This window comes from Neoarius graeffei, chromosome 19 (genome assembly GCF_027579695.1).
Source record: "Neoarius graeffei isolate fNeoGra1 chromosome 19, fNeoGra1.pri, whole genome shotgun sequence".
Lineage (NCBI taxonomy): Eukaryota > Metazoa > Chordata > Actinopteri > Siluriformes > Ariidae > Neoarius > Neoarius graeffei.
In genome coordinates, this window is record NC_083587.1 from 23920704 (window position 1) to 23932812 (window position 12109).

The window sequence follows — 12109 nt, forward strand, 5'->3', positions numbered from 1 at the left end:
TCAGTTGTCACTGGGGGCCCTTTAATTTTCAGAGATGAAGAAACATGGTAGGCTGTTTAAAATGTCAAGCAGGCCCAAACTAGGGGAGAGGAGGACACTTGGATATCTTTTGAGTTCCTAAATGATATCTAAAGATAAAAATATTACAAATTTAATTTTAACAATAATAATAATAAACAACCATGGGCGGCACGGTGGTATAGTGGTTAGCGCTGTCGCCTCACAGCAAGAAGGTCTGGGTTCGAGCCCCGGGGCCGACGAAGGCCTTTCTGTGTGGAGTTTGCATGTTCTCCCCATGTCTGCGTGGGTTTCCTCCGGGTGCTCCGGTTTCCCCCACAGTCCAAAGACATGCAGGTTATGTTAACTGGTGACTCTAAATTGACCGTAGGTGTGAATGTGAGTGTGAATGGTTGTCTGTGTCTATGTGTCAGCCCTGTGATGACCTGGCGACTTGTCCAGGGTGTACCCCGCCTTTCGCCCGTAGTCAGCTGGGATAGGCTCCAGCTTGCCTGCGACCCTGTAGGACAGGATAAAGCGGCTAGAGATAATGAGATGAGATGAACAACCATTGTACAACCCTGATTCCAAAAAAGTTGGGACAAAGTACAAATTGTAAATAAAAACGGAATGCAATAATTTACAAATCTCAAAAACTGATATTGTATTCACAATAGAACATGGACAACATATCAAATGTCGAAAGTGAGACATTCTGAAATTTCATGACAGCAACACATCTCAAAAAAGTTGGGACAGGGGCAATAAAAGGCTGGAAAAGTTAAAGGTACAAAAAAAGGAACAGCTGGAGGACTAAATTGTAACTCGTTAGGTCAATTGGCAATAGGTCATTAACATGACTGGGTATAAAAAGAGCATCTTGGAGTGGCAGCGGCTCTCAGAAGTAAAGATGGGAAGAGGATCACCAATCCCCCTAATTCTGCGCCGACAAATAGTGGAGCAATATCAGAAAGGAGTTCGACAGTGTAAAATTGCAAAGACTTTGAACATATCATCATCTACAGTGCATAATATCATCAAAAGATTCAGAGAATCTGGAAGAATCTCTGTGCGTAAGGGTCAAGGCCGGAAAACCATACTGGGTGCCCGTGATCTTCGGGCCCTTAGACGGCACTGCATCACATACAGGCATGCTTCTGTATTGGAAATCCCAAAATGGGCTCAGGAATATTTCCAGAGAACATTATCTGTGAACACAATTCACCGTGCCATCCGCCGTTGCCAGCTAAAACTCTATAGTTCAAAGAAGAAGCCGTATCTAAACATGATCCAGAAGCGCAGGCGTCTTCTCTGGGCCAAGACTCATTTAAAATGGACTGTGGCAAAGTGGAAAACTGTTCTGTGGTCAGACGAATCAAAATTTGAAGTTCTTTATGGAAATCAGGGACGCCATGTCATTTGGACTAAAGAGGAGAAGGACGACCCAAGTTGTTATCAGTGCTCAGTTCAGAAGCCTGCATCTCTGATGGTATGGGATTGCATTAGTGTGTGTGGCATGGGCAGCTTACACATCTGGAAAGACACCATCGATGCTGAAAGGTATATCCAGGTTCTAGAGCAACATATGCTCCCATCCAGACGACATCTCTTTCAGGGAAGACCTTGCATTTTCCAACATGACAATGCCAAACCACATACTGCATCAATTACAGCATCATGGCTGCGTAGAAGAAGGGTCCGGGTACTGAACTGGCCAGCCTGCAGTCCAGATCTTTCACCCATAGAAAACATTTGGCGCATCATAAAACGGAAGATACGACAAAAAAATACCTAAGACAGTTGAGCAACTAGAATCCTACATTAGACAAGAATGGGTTAACATTCCTATCCCTAAACTTGAGCAACTTGTCTCCTCAGTCCCCAGACGTTTACAGACTTTACAGGTAAAGAGAAAAGGGGATGTCTCACAGTGGTAAAAACATGGCCTTGTCCCAACTTTTTTGAGATGTGTTGCTGTCATGAAATTTAAAATCACCTAATTTTTCTCTTTAAATGATACATTTTCTCAGTTTAAACATTTGATATGTCATCTATGTTCTATTCCGAATAAAATATGGAATTTTGAAACTTCCACATCATTGCATTCTGTTTTTATTTACAATTTGTACTTTGTCCCAACTTTTTTGAAATCGGGGTTGTAAATTTCCCATATAGAATAATTACATTTTTTTAAAAAAATGATCAAGTGATTTCTATGAATGTTCAAGTAAAACCCTTGGTAAAAAAAAAAAGTGAGATTCAGTAACTTTTTTTCCCCCCTCCACACATACTGAGAAAATCTCTGGCTGAAAATGAAAAAAAAATTTGACTTTTGTGATACGTGTTAATTTTTTAACAAAACACCACACTATATAATTAAAATAAATAAAAACCATGAAGCCAAAGATAGAAAGACCTGGAGAGAGCCACAGCTCAGTTGGAAGAACATGTTCACAGAATAACTATAGCTTTATGGAACACATAGCGGAAAGACAGATGAAATTCTGTTTGAAATTTGCCAAAAAACATTCTGGACACTTCATGAATGTGGAAAAAGTCCTTCGAGACCAAAAAAAAGTGCTGATGAGACTACAAATGAATTTTTTGGCCTTCTCTACAGTAACCCCATCTCCACGGTAAAGCATGGTGGTGATAGAATCATCTTAAGTTACCCTTGACCTTTTAGTGGCTTCTCTAACTAATGTCCTCCTTACATGGGGGCTGAATTTTGGAGGACGACCCTCTCTAGGCTAGGGTGACCAGATTTCCCTAGTCTGAAACCGGGACACTTTTGCGCGCGACCATGCTCGTGCATGCACACCTTTTTTTACGTAAACGTGACACTCAGAGAGGTGCTCTTATCATTTTGTTGAAGCTCACATTTATCAACATCTCACATGAAATAAAACAAACAGGCATTTTGTTATCTAGTAGCATAGTGGTATACAGATCAGTTAAATTATGGTCAGACAACAGATTTTGTAATGGCTGAGAATAGGCCAGGCTATGTCCATAGGCCAAATTTAAACTGATTTATTTCACCTGTTTGTGAGAACACCAAGAAGAATGCATATGCACATGTAGGCTATATCTCTAAAATTGTATTCACTATAGCATGAACTTAAAAAGTAGATAAGTGACCTCAACATAGCCTAGGTCAGAATCAACCTTACTAACCATTCCACACAACTGAATGAATAAAGCAAGAAGATGTGTACAAAAGTGAACACTTTAATGGAAGGTGCAACAAGCTGTTCAACACAGCAATATGGCCAAACTGTCAGAATGGTATGTTAAACAGAAACAAAAAAGAGAAGTGATTTGAGAATATACACTCAAACAAAACAGCAGTAAAGGAGGAGAGGGGCGACAGCCTGAGGAAAGCCCCCACAGGAGCGCACAGCATTTGCAGCATAGGCTACCCAACTCAGTCCAAGAACAAAGCACAGGAACAAAGCTAAGGCGACTGTCAATCCACCCACCCTAAACAAAATGCATTAGCCTACGCATATTTACAAGAAGAGTTTTAATGTGATCCTGTATATCGGCGTTACCACCGTGGGCTACGGAGAAGGAACACTTACAGTGTGTGCAGTAGGCTTCGTGCGCATTGTTCTGCACCTCTCGGAGGAAGGGGTAGGTGCCCTGTAAATCTTTGGAAAAGGTACATTTTCTTTTCGGCATAATTGCTGCGGCATTACTGCTGCTAGCTGCTAGACAAAGAACATTCGCGCCAGTTAATGTTTATTTTATTGTTGCATGGCAACACGTTCTGTTGTCTGGAATAATGTGGCTAAATAAACACCCATGCCACAGGGCCAGGGGGCAGTAACCAGGAAAGTTTGCGATTCCTGTCAATTCATCAAAATAGTAAATGCAGACATTTCTCCGCTAATGATTCCCATGCTGCTTAGTTGCAAACATCGTGAGTGGCGAAAACCGGGACATATCCGTGTCCCGACAGACTTTTGTCGGGACTCGGGACACACAACCCCAAATCGGGACTGTCCCGGTAAAACCGGGACGTCTGGTCACCCTACTCTAGGCAGAGTCGCAATTGTGTCATGTTCTTTTCATTTATAATGGAGCTCTGAAGGATGGTGAATTTTTTTTTAAAATAACCAAAATCTGATTAACACTTTTCCAGGAGTTTGTCTAACTTGTTTTGATAGCTCCAACCAAACACACATACAATGACTGATTTTGGATTTTAGATTCATGATGGGGCGGCATGGTGGTGTAGTGGTTAGCGCTGTCGCCTCACAGCAAGAAGGTCCGGGTTCGAGCCCCATGGCCGGCGAGGGCCTTTCTGTGCAGAGTTTGCATGTTCTCCCCGTGTCCGTGTGGGTTTCCTCCGGGTGCTCCGGTTTCCCCCACAGTCCAAAGACATGCAGGTTAGGTTAACTGGTGACTCTAAATTGAGCGTAGGTGTGAATGTGAGTGTGAATGGTTGTGTCTATGTGTCAGCCCTGTGATGACCTGGCGACTTGTCCAGGGTGTACCCCGCCTTTCGCCCGTAGTCAGCTGGGATAGGCTCCAGCTTGCCTGCGACCCTGTAGAAGGATAAAGCGGCTAGAGATAATGAGACGAGATTCACGATGTAGAATCCCAATAAAATCCATTTCCGTGCCAGCTTGTAGCACTACGAAATTAGTTGTACATTTTAAATCATAAATTAATCGTAATTATGTACAATTTCAAGATAAATACTTACACAAACCATTGTATGTGGCAATTTTGCAACCAGTCCCATCAAATTTTCATATAATTTTTGCTATTTTGTACTATTTGGAAATGGGAAGAGAGATTCATAAGCATGACACAATGTCCTGCCACTGTCCTCTCATCATTTGTTTTCAGCTGCAATGTGACTTCACATTCACACACACAAAATGTCACTCCAACCACAAGCCCAATCAAGACTCATTATTTCTGCCTGCATTATTTATAACAGAGCATTTGTAAACCAGGACACAACAGCCTCAGACATGCCAGACAGTAAAATACATCAAATCCTCTCTAGACTCCTTTGCTAACACAGGCTACTTTATTTTCTGTAAAAAGTCTGGGAGAGTTGTTATAAAATACTACGCATTAACAAAAAGCTTAAAGAGATTTATTGGACATAGCACCTCTGATCCAAGTGTGCTTTTTTATTGCCAAAATGAAACATTACAATATCAGGCTCAAGGCTTAAGCGTATTGTATTGCGAGTCTCCTCCAGGCTGGAATGCACTTGGCCAACGCCGTGCACCTCGATGCCAAGCAGAGGAATGTCAACCAGTGCAATAGAAAGAGGGAATGAGATCTCCCCTTATTGAATGACTTTTGCTCATGTGAAAGCATCTACTCCCATGGCATGCCCAAAAGCTGTTCACATTCACGCTGCTGTAAAGGCCACGGTTCCTCGGTTTAAAGCTTTGGTCCTGTGGCTGTGCCGATAGGGAGCCTGCACATTGTGTTTGAAAGGTTAAAAACAAGCATTCCTGACTGAAGCCACCATTTTTACTTCTGCTATAGTATTGCAGAGGAGTTTAAGCATGTTTTTGCTCAAAAATACCAACACTGTAGCTCCCACTATCTGACTTTAGCTGTTAATTCCGTGGATAATTTCTGTGGAGACTCGGTATGGACTGCAGTGAGCTTGTTGAGCTTTTGGCATCAGGGCTGTCCAGCGCTCTGTGTGGCAGTGCTTCTGTGCTTGGTGTGGTGCTCTGAGCGATGTTGCTCGGTGGCATCGCGGTGGCTGTGCAGTGGATTGGGATATACCTGCGCTCTGTGCGGCGGTGCTTCTGTGCTCGCTTTGTGGATCCATGGCGTGGTGGCTGTGTGAGATTTATCTTTGTGCACCTTTTGGTGGGACTGTGGGTAGCTACGCCACTGGAATTACATACTGATCCTTTTTTGGTGGACTCTTCCCCCCCAATTGTAAAGCAACCTTGGGTGTGAGAAAGGCATTATACAAATTGAACTAATTATTATTATAATTTGTAGTATTCGTATTTGGCAAAAAGAGAGACACTCTGATAGCAGGTCAAATTCATAATCTCACAAACAACCCTGTTGGCATGTAGCCAAATTATTCCTCTGACTAACAGTTGTGTTAGCATGAGGTCAATTTCATCCTCGCACACACAACCCTGTTAGCAGGGCCGCTGACAGCTTTGGCTGGGCCCGGGACAAAATGCTCTGAATGGGCCCCCCCAACAACCTCCCCCCCCCCCGGGCCAACCCACACACACACCCACCTCTCTTATCACAGTCTCTACTCACTCCAACCCTTAAATGACAGGTATTCAAAAAGGTATTCCTAAACTCGTGGATAGTCTACTATAATCACGCGATTGGGGTGCTCTTGAAGGAGCAGCGATGGACGGGGGATTTCGGGCAGGGCTGGGGGCGAACATAGTATACTGTGCGTGCGTACTGTCCAGTGTGAAAAGCAGAGAAGAACACACCGCTCGAGAAACGGCGGGATATGATTGCGGGCTAATGTGAATATTCTTAGCTTCAATCAGATATATGAAACACAATGTTATTAAGCCGTTGTGGTTATGAAATGATTCAATGCCCTGTGCGTTTGATATGGTGTTCAGTGTGACTTGCTCTCCCCTCGTTTGTAACATGAATTGCATGCCGCGCGTGCCTTGGTTGGGGTTACTTTACGGGGCTGGAAAAAGTTGGCTGTGTCTTACCTGGCTCAGCTGCCCCACTGCCTTTGCTAGTACCTGCCGCATCATCCGAATCTTTTTTTAAATATTTATGCAGTGAGCACCTGAGTCTCTTGGTTTCTTCATCTCTTTTTCTCTTTTCTTTTCTGTGCTCCTGACTTGTGCATGTTGGCAAATGGCACGCACGCTGATTGTCGAAGTGCTATGATCGAACCATGTCGTTTTTTTCCCCTTAATCAAAGAGTCAGACCAAACCATTTTTGCATTAGGAGTGATAGGGGGTTCTTGACGCCTTTTTCAAAGACAATAAAGGCAAAAGATCTAGAAATCATTTATTGAATGCAAATATAGCACATTTCTCCCCCAAATCAACACATTTTGAAATGAAATAAAATAATTTAATCGCAACTTCATGAGAGCCCAGTTCTAGCCCCCCCCCATTCCTGGGCCCGGGACAACATACCCGTTTGTCCCCCCCTGTTAGCATGTAGCCAAATTATCCTCGCATGCTAACCCTGTTAGCATGATGTGGTCACTTTCATCCCCTCACACACAAATTTAGCTACAGGCTAACAGTGTTATCCTCTCACACACAACCCTGTTAGCAAGTAACCAAACCCATCCCCTCACACCCAGCCCTGTTAGCATGCAGGCAAATTATTCCTCTGACGGTTGTGTTAGCATGCCGTCAGATTTAATTTTTAAGAAACACGTGCTCGCAGTCCTTTTCTCATACAAAGTTGTTATATATCAATTTGTCCTTTTGTACACAAGTAATATTTAGCAAAAACCAATACAATGTTTTACTTAATTTTATTTCTTAATCTGCCTGCTGGGCATAAGTTTTTTTAATTAATTTATTTAAATATAAAGACTGTATGATTTTTTTGCTCAGAAAAAAATGGTCGTGAAAGTAAAATTTGTTAATCGTCTTAGAACGTGTAACATGCCGTACTCACTGGCATTGTTACTTAAAACAGCATTAATTTTATAGAAAATGAGTGCAAATATGGGAGCAACCACCGACCAAATAAATTCACCAACAGGAGGACGGAACAGGACGACGTGATGCTTACGGGACCGGTACAAACAGTGGCAATGGCAAAACCTAACAAATGAAATATACTAATCAACCAAATATATTTACTCAAGCTCACTTTGAGGAATGCCACGCTGTGCTAACTTGGTGCTAAAAATAGTGCTAGCAAAAAAGTGCTAACTTAGTGCTCCACTTTCTGTACTTATTACAAGGTCTGGGAGTTGGAGGACTTGAGTGACAACCTGAATAACTGGACTGGGCAAAGAATCAGACGTGAACTCCCTCAGCAGACAAGGTGACTGATCCAAAACACACACACACTGCTAGCACTACACACATGAGAGAGAGAGAGAGAGAGAGAGAGAGAGAGAGAGAGAGAGAGAGAGTGTGTACGTCTTTCACACAATCTCTGAAAACAGTATAATCAAAGACTCTGAGAAATGTTTATGGTGGTATTGTGGGTGTTTAGTGTGGTGGTGATGTTGGAATTCTGGTGAAAGAATGAGATTTTATAAGTTTCCTTATAACAAGTTGAACTGTAAATGATCAGCTAAAATCAATTAGCTACAGTATGTCATTTTAGAAGAAATTTTATTTTTGAATATTATATTAATGTTTACAGGAAAAAAAAACACACTCTACATTTAGGAACGTGTTCTGAATAAATGCGTGTTAGTTATGAAATAGTATTTTTACAATTTTTAAAATTTCTAATGCAAGAAGAAAAATCATAAAAGAGATATGAAAAATTTATTTTTTTCTGTGGTTAAATTTGACAGACCTGGGCATGTAAAGGGAATCGGAAGACATTTGGGATCTGGCTAACTGTGTATTTGTGGGAATAAAAACTATATAAAAATGAATTAAAGATGGTGAATTTTAGATGGATCCAAAGTGAACTAATACCAATGCTGCGGTACTGCTGTGGGTAAATAAACTACAGAATCTCATCTCTCATCTCATTATCTCTAGCCACTTTATCCTGTTCTACAGGGTCGCAGGCAAGCTGGAGCCTATCCCAGCTGACTACGGGCGAAAGGCGGGGTACACCCTGGACAAGTCGCCAGGTCATCACAGGGCTGACACATAGACACAGACAACCATTCACACCTACGGTCAATTTAGAGTCACCAGTTAACCTAACCTGCATGTCTTTGGACTGTGGGGGAAACCGGAGCACCCGGAGGAAACCCACGTGGACACGAGGAGAACATGCAAACTCCACACAGAAAGGCCCTCGCCGGCCACGGGGCTCGAACCCGGACCTTCTTGCTGTGAGGTGACAGCGCTAACCACTACACCACTGTGCCGCCCAAACTACAGAATATTAAACAATAATATCATTTGGTTTTTTTGCCCGCATCCTCTACTTATTATGGGGTGTCACGGTGGTGTAGTGGTCAGCACTGTTGCCTCACAGCAAGAAGGTTCTGGATTCAAGCCCAGCAGCCGATGTGAGCCTTTCTGTGTGGAGTTTGCATGTTCTCCCCGTGTCTGCGTGGGTTTCCTCCAGGTGCTCTGGTTTCCCCAACAGTTCAAAGACATGTGGTTAGGTTAACATGGGGCAGCCTTAGGCTGAGGTGCCCTTGAGCGAGGCACCTAACTCCCAACTACTCCTTGGGCGCCATTAGCATGACTGCCCACTGCTCTGGGTATGTGTGTGCACTCATTGCTCACGTGTGTGTGCGCGTGCGCGCATGTGTGTGTACACGGCTTCAGATGGGTTAAATGCAGAGAGGAATTTCACAAGTGTACGTGTGATGAACAATGTTCTTCTTCTTTTATAAAATATAAACACTACCAGAGCTGTAGTCAAGACCACCTTCCACCAATGCCAAGTTCAAGACCAGAACTAGTCGAGACTGAGTCATGACCGAGTCTAAATACGTTCGAGTCCAAGTCAAGACCAAGTCCAAATAAGAGAGAGAATGATTTCTGGCAGGTATACGATTGGTTACCAAGTGGTCAATATCAATGCCTGTTCTAGATGGATTTTGAATTAATTCAACTAATGCCCATTTTCTGAACAAGCTCACTTAAAATCAGTGATTTTGTTTGAAGGGGGTGTTTTTTGAGAATAAAAACCAACATATATTTTTAAAGGCAGCTGGACTCAATTGAGATCAACTATTATTTTGCGAGACCAATGCCCAAGACCGAAACAATCAAAAAAATGTCTCGAGTCCAAGACAAGACTTGAGTACCACAAGTATGAACAGTGCAGTCCTACTGTCCTACAGCTGTGAAATGTAGATCATGTAGATCACTTCAGAAAGTGTATTATTATGAAAAAAGCTCCTCTTAGAGGCCAAGATTTATGATAACATCTTAGAAAATATAATTCAGTATTTTAAAGACTGAAGCAAAACAAACGTCAACAAAAGAACCCCCCAAAAACAAACAAACAAACAAACAAACAAACAAACAAACAAACAACCTGAAAGAGCTGCAGCTTTTTGTTAAACGCACTCTCCAAACCAACAATGAAATGAAAGATATGGAATAACCTTAACAACATGCTAAGATGGCTAAACTTCCTGTAACTTACTGTCTGGCCAGAGCATAACAGGAGACACTAAGGTTGAAAGATCTGCCTGTAGTAATAATAACCCTCAAGATCCTGGGTTTCTGCTCAGATTTTCAGCAAGAATGATGTGTGTAATCCCCATCCTTCTGCCCTCTTCCTCCGTCTCTGTTGCCAGCCACACAAGCTGAAAGAATGACCTAGCAGGATCTGAGGGCTAAGAGCATGCTTCACACTGCTGTTGTCAGTAAACTGAGAACCGATTAAGCAAACAATGAGCAGGGTACAGTGGTTAGCACAGTCACCTCACAGCAAGGAGGTTCTGGGTTTGAATCTCGTGGCCAACTGGGGCTTTTCTGTGTGGAGTGTGCATATTCTCCCCCATGCCTGGTAGGTTTCCTCACACAGTCCAAAAATATGCGGATTAGGCTATTTACCTACTCTAGATGGCCTATGGCGAATGGCTGTTTGTCTGTGTTTTAGCCCTGCGATGATTTGGTGACTTGCCCAGGGTGTACCCCACCAGCAGGGACTAGGTCCAGCAGTATAGACAATGGCTGGATGTCCTAGTGCCAATAATCCAATGCATGTGCTTCAGTCCAGATGGTTCTGGTGAATGTTACATGAAATGAAACAGATAATTAATGCAACATGTCCATGACAAGACATGATAAACAAAACAGTGAGCCAGTCTACATTACAGAAGGTATATAAAGGTGATCTACGCGCAACCAAATCATACCAACAAAATTAATAAATACCCCAACTTTGTCTCATCTCATTATCTCTAGCTGCTTTATCCTGTTCTACAGGGTCGCAGGCAAGCTGGAGCCTATCCCAGCTGACTACGGGCGAAAGGCGGGGTACACCCTGGACAAGTCGCCAGGTCATCACAGGGCTGACACATAGACAACCATTCACACTCACATTCACACCTACGCTCAATTTAGAGTCACCAGTTAACCTAACCTGCATGTCTTTGGACTGTGGGGGAAACCGGAGCACCCGGAGGAAACCCACGGGAAGAACATGCAAACTCCGCACAGAAAGGCCCTCGCCGGCCCCGGGGCTCGAACCCGGACCTTCTTGCTGTGAGGCAACAGCGCTAACCACTGAGCCGCCCACCCTGACTTTGTATTTTCCTTTAATTTGTCACCAGTGTGCAGGTTCATGGTAAGGTAATTCAAATATAAAGTAAAGTAGATAGTGATGTGCATACACCTTTAATTCAGTGTGGCTTGCAATGAGGATTTTACCCAAGGTAAGCAAGTGTATGTGTCTTTCTAAGAGTCTCAGTGCACTCCTGTGTCCTATGTCCAAGGTGAGGGAGCAGAAAGAAAGAGGAGTGACAGTGCAGGGAGAAAATAGATGCGTATGTGTGTGTAGTCCTGTTCAATACACCTTTTTGAATACATTCCAGAGACATTTTGTCCTGATCTTGGTAGACATTGCTCACACCCCTCTCCCTTTCCCTCCCCAAAGAGGCCATTTCAGGTGATATAAAAATTACACAGCAGTTATTACTCTGCAAATGTTTGTGTGTGTGTGTGCTCTGAGAGAAAGGTAGAGATGGAAACACAGAGAGAGGGCTGTAATTTTGAGCTCTTAAAAATTTTGCGAACAGTGCAGACGAGTGTGAGGACCAGCAGGCAGCCATAAACACTTCAGACGCCACAAAGGCGCTATTATATACTCTACAACAACAAAAATGCTAATAACAAAATCTAAACCCTTCTATCCTGGTGCTGAGGTCACACAGAGTTTGTACTCTCATCTTTCAAGCAAATACAGCTGACAATTCGAAGTAGTCACAAAGACACACAGCGGAGATATTATGGCTGAAAACACAAAAGCTGAGTTACTATATACAGCAATTAC

The 12109-nt window shown here is 42.9% G+C and overlaps 1 protein-coding gene across 3 annotated transcripts in view; it reads right to left on the reverse strand.

Moving 5' to 3' along the window:
* zbtb47b (zinc finger and BTB domain containing 47b) overlaps positions 1–12109 on the reverse strand; it is a 42569-nt gene that overhangs the window by 13849 nt on the left and 16611 nt on the right. The window lies entirely within an intron of this gene.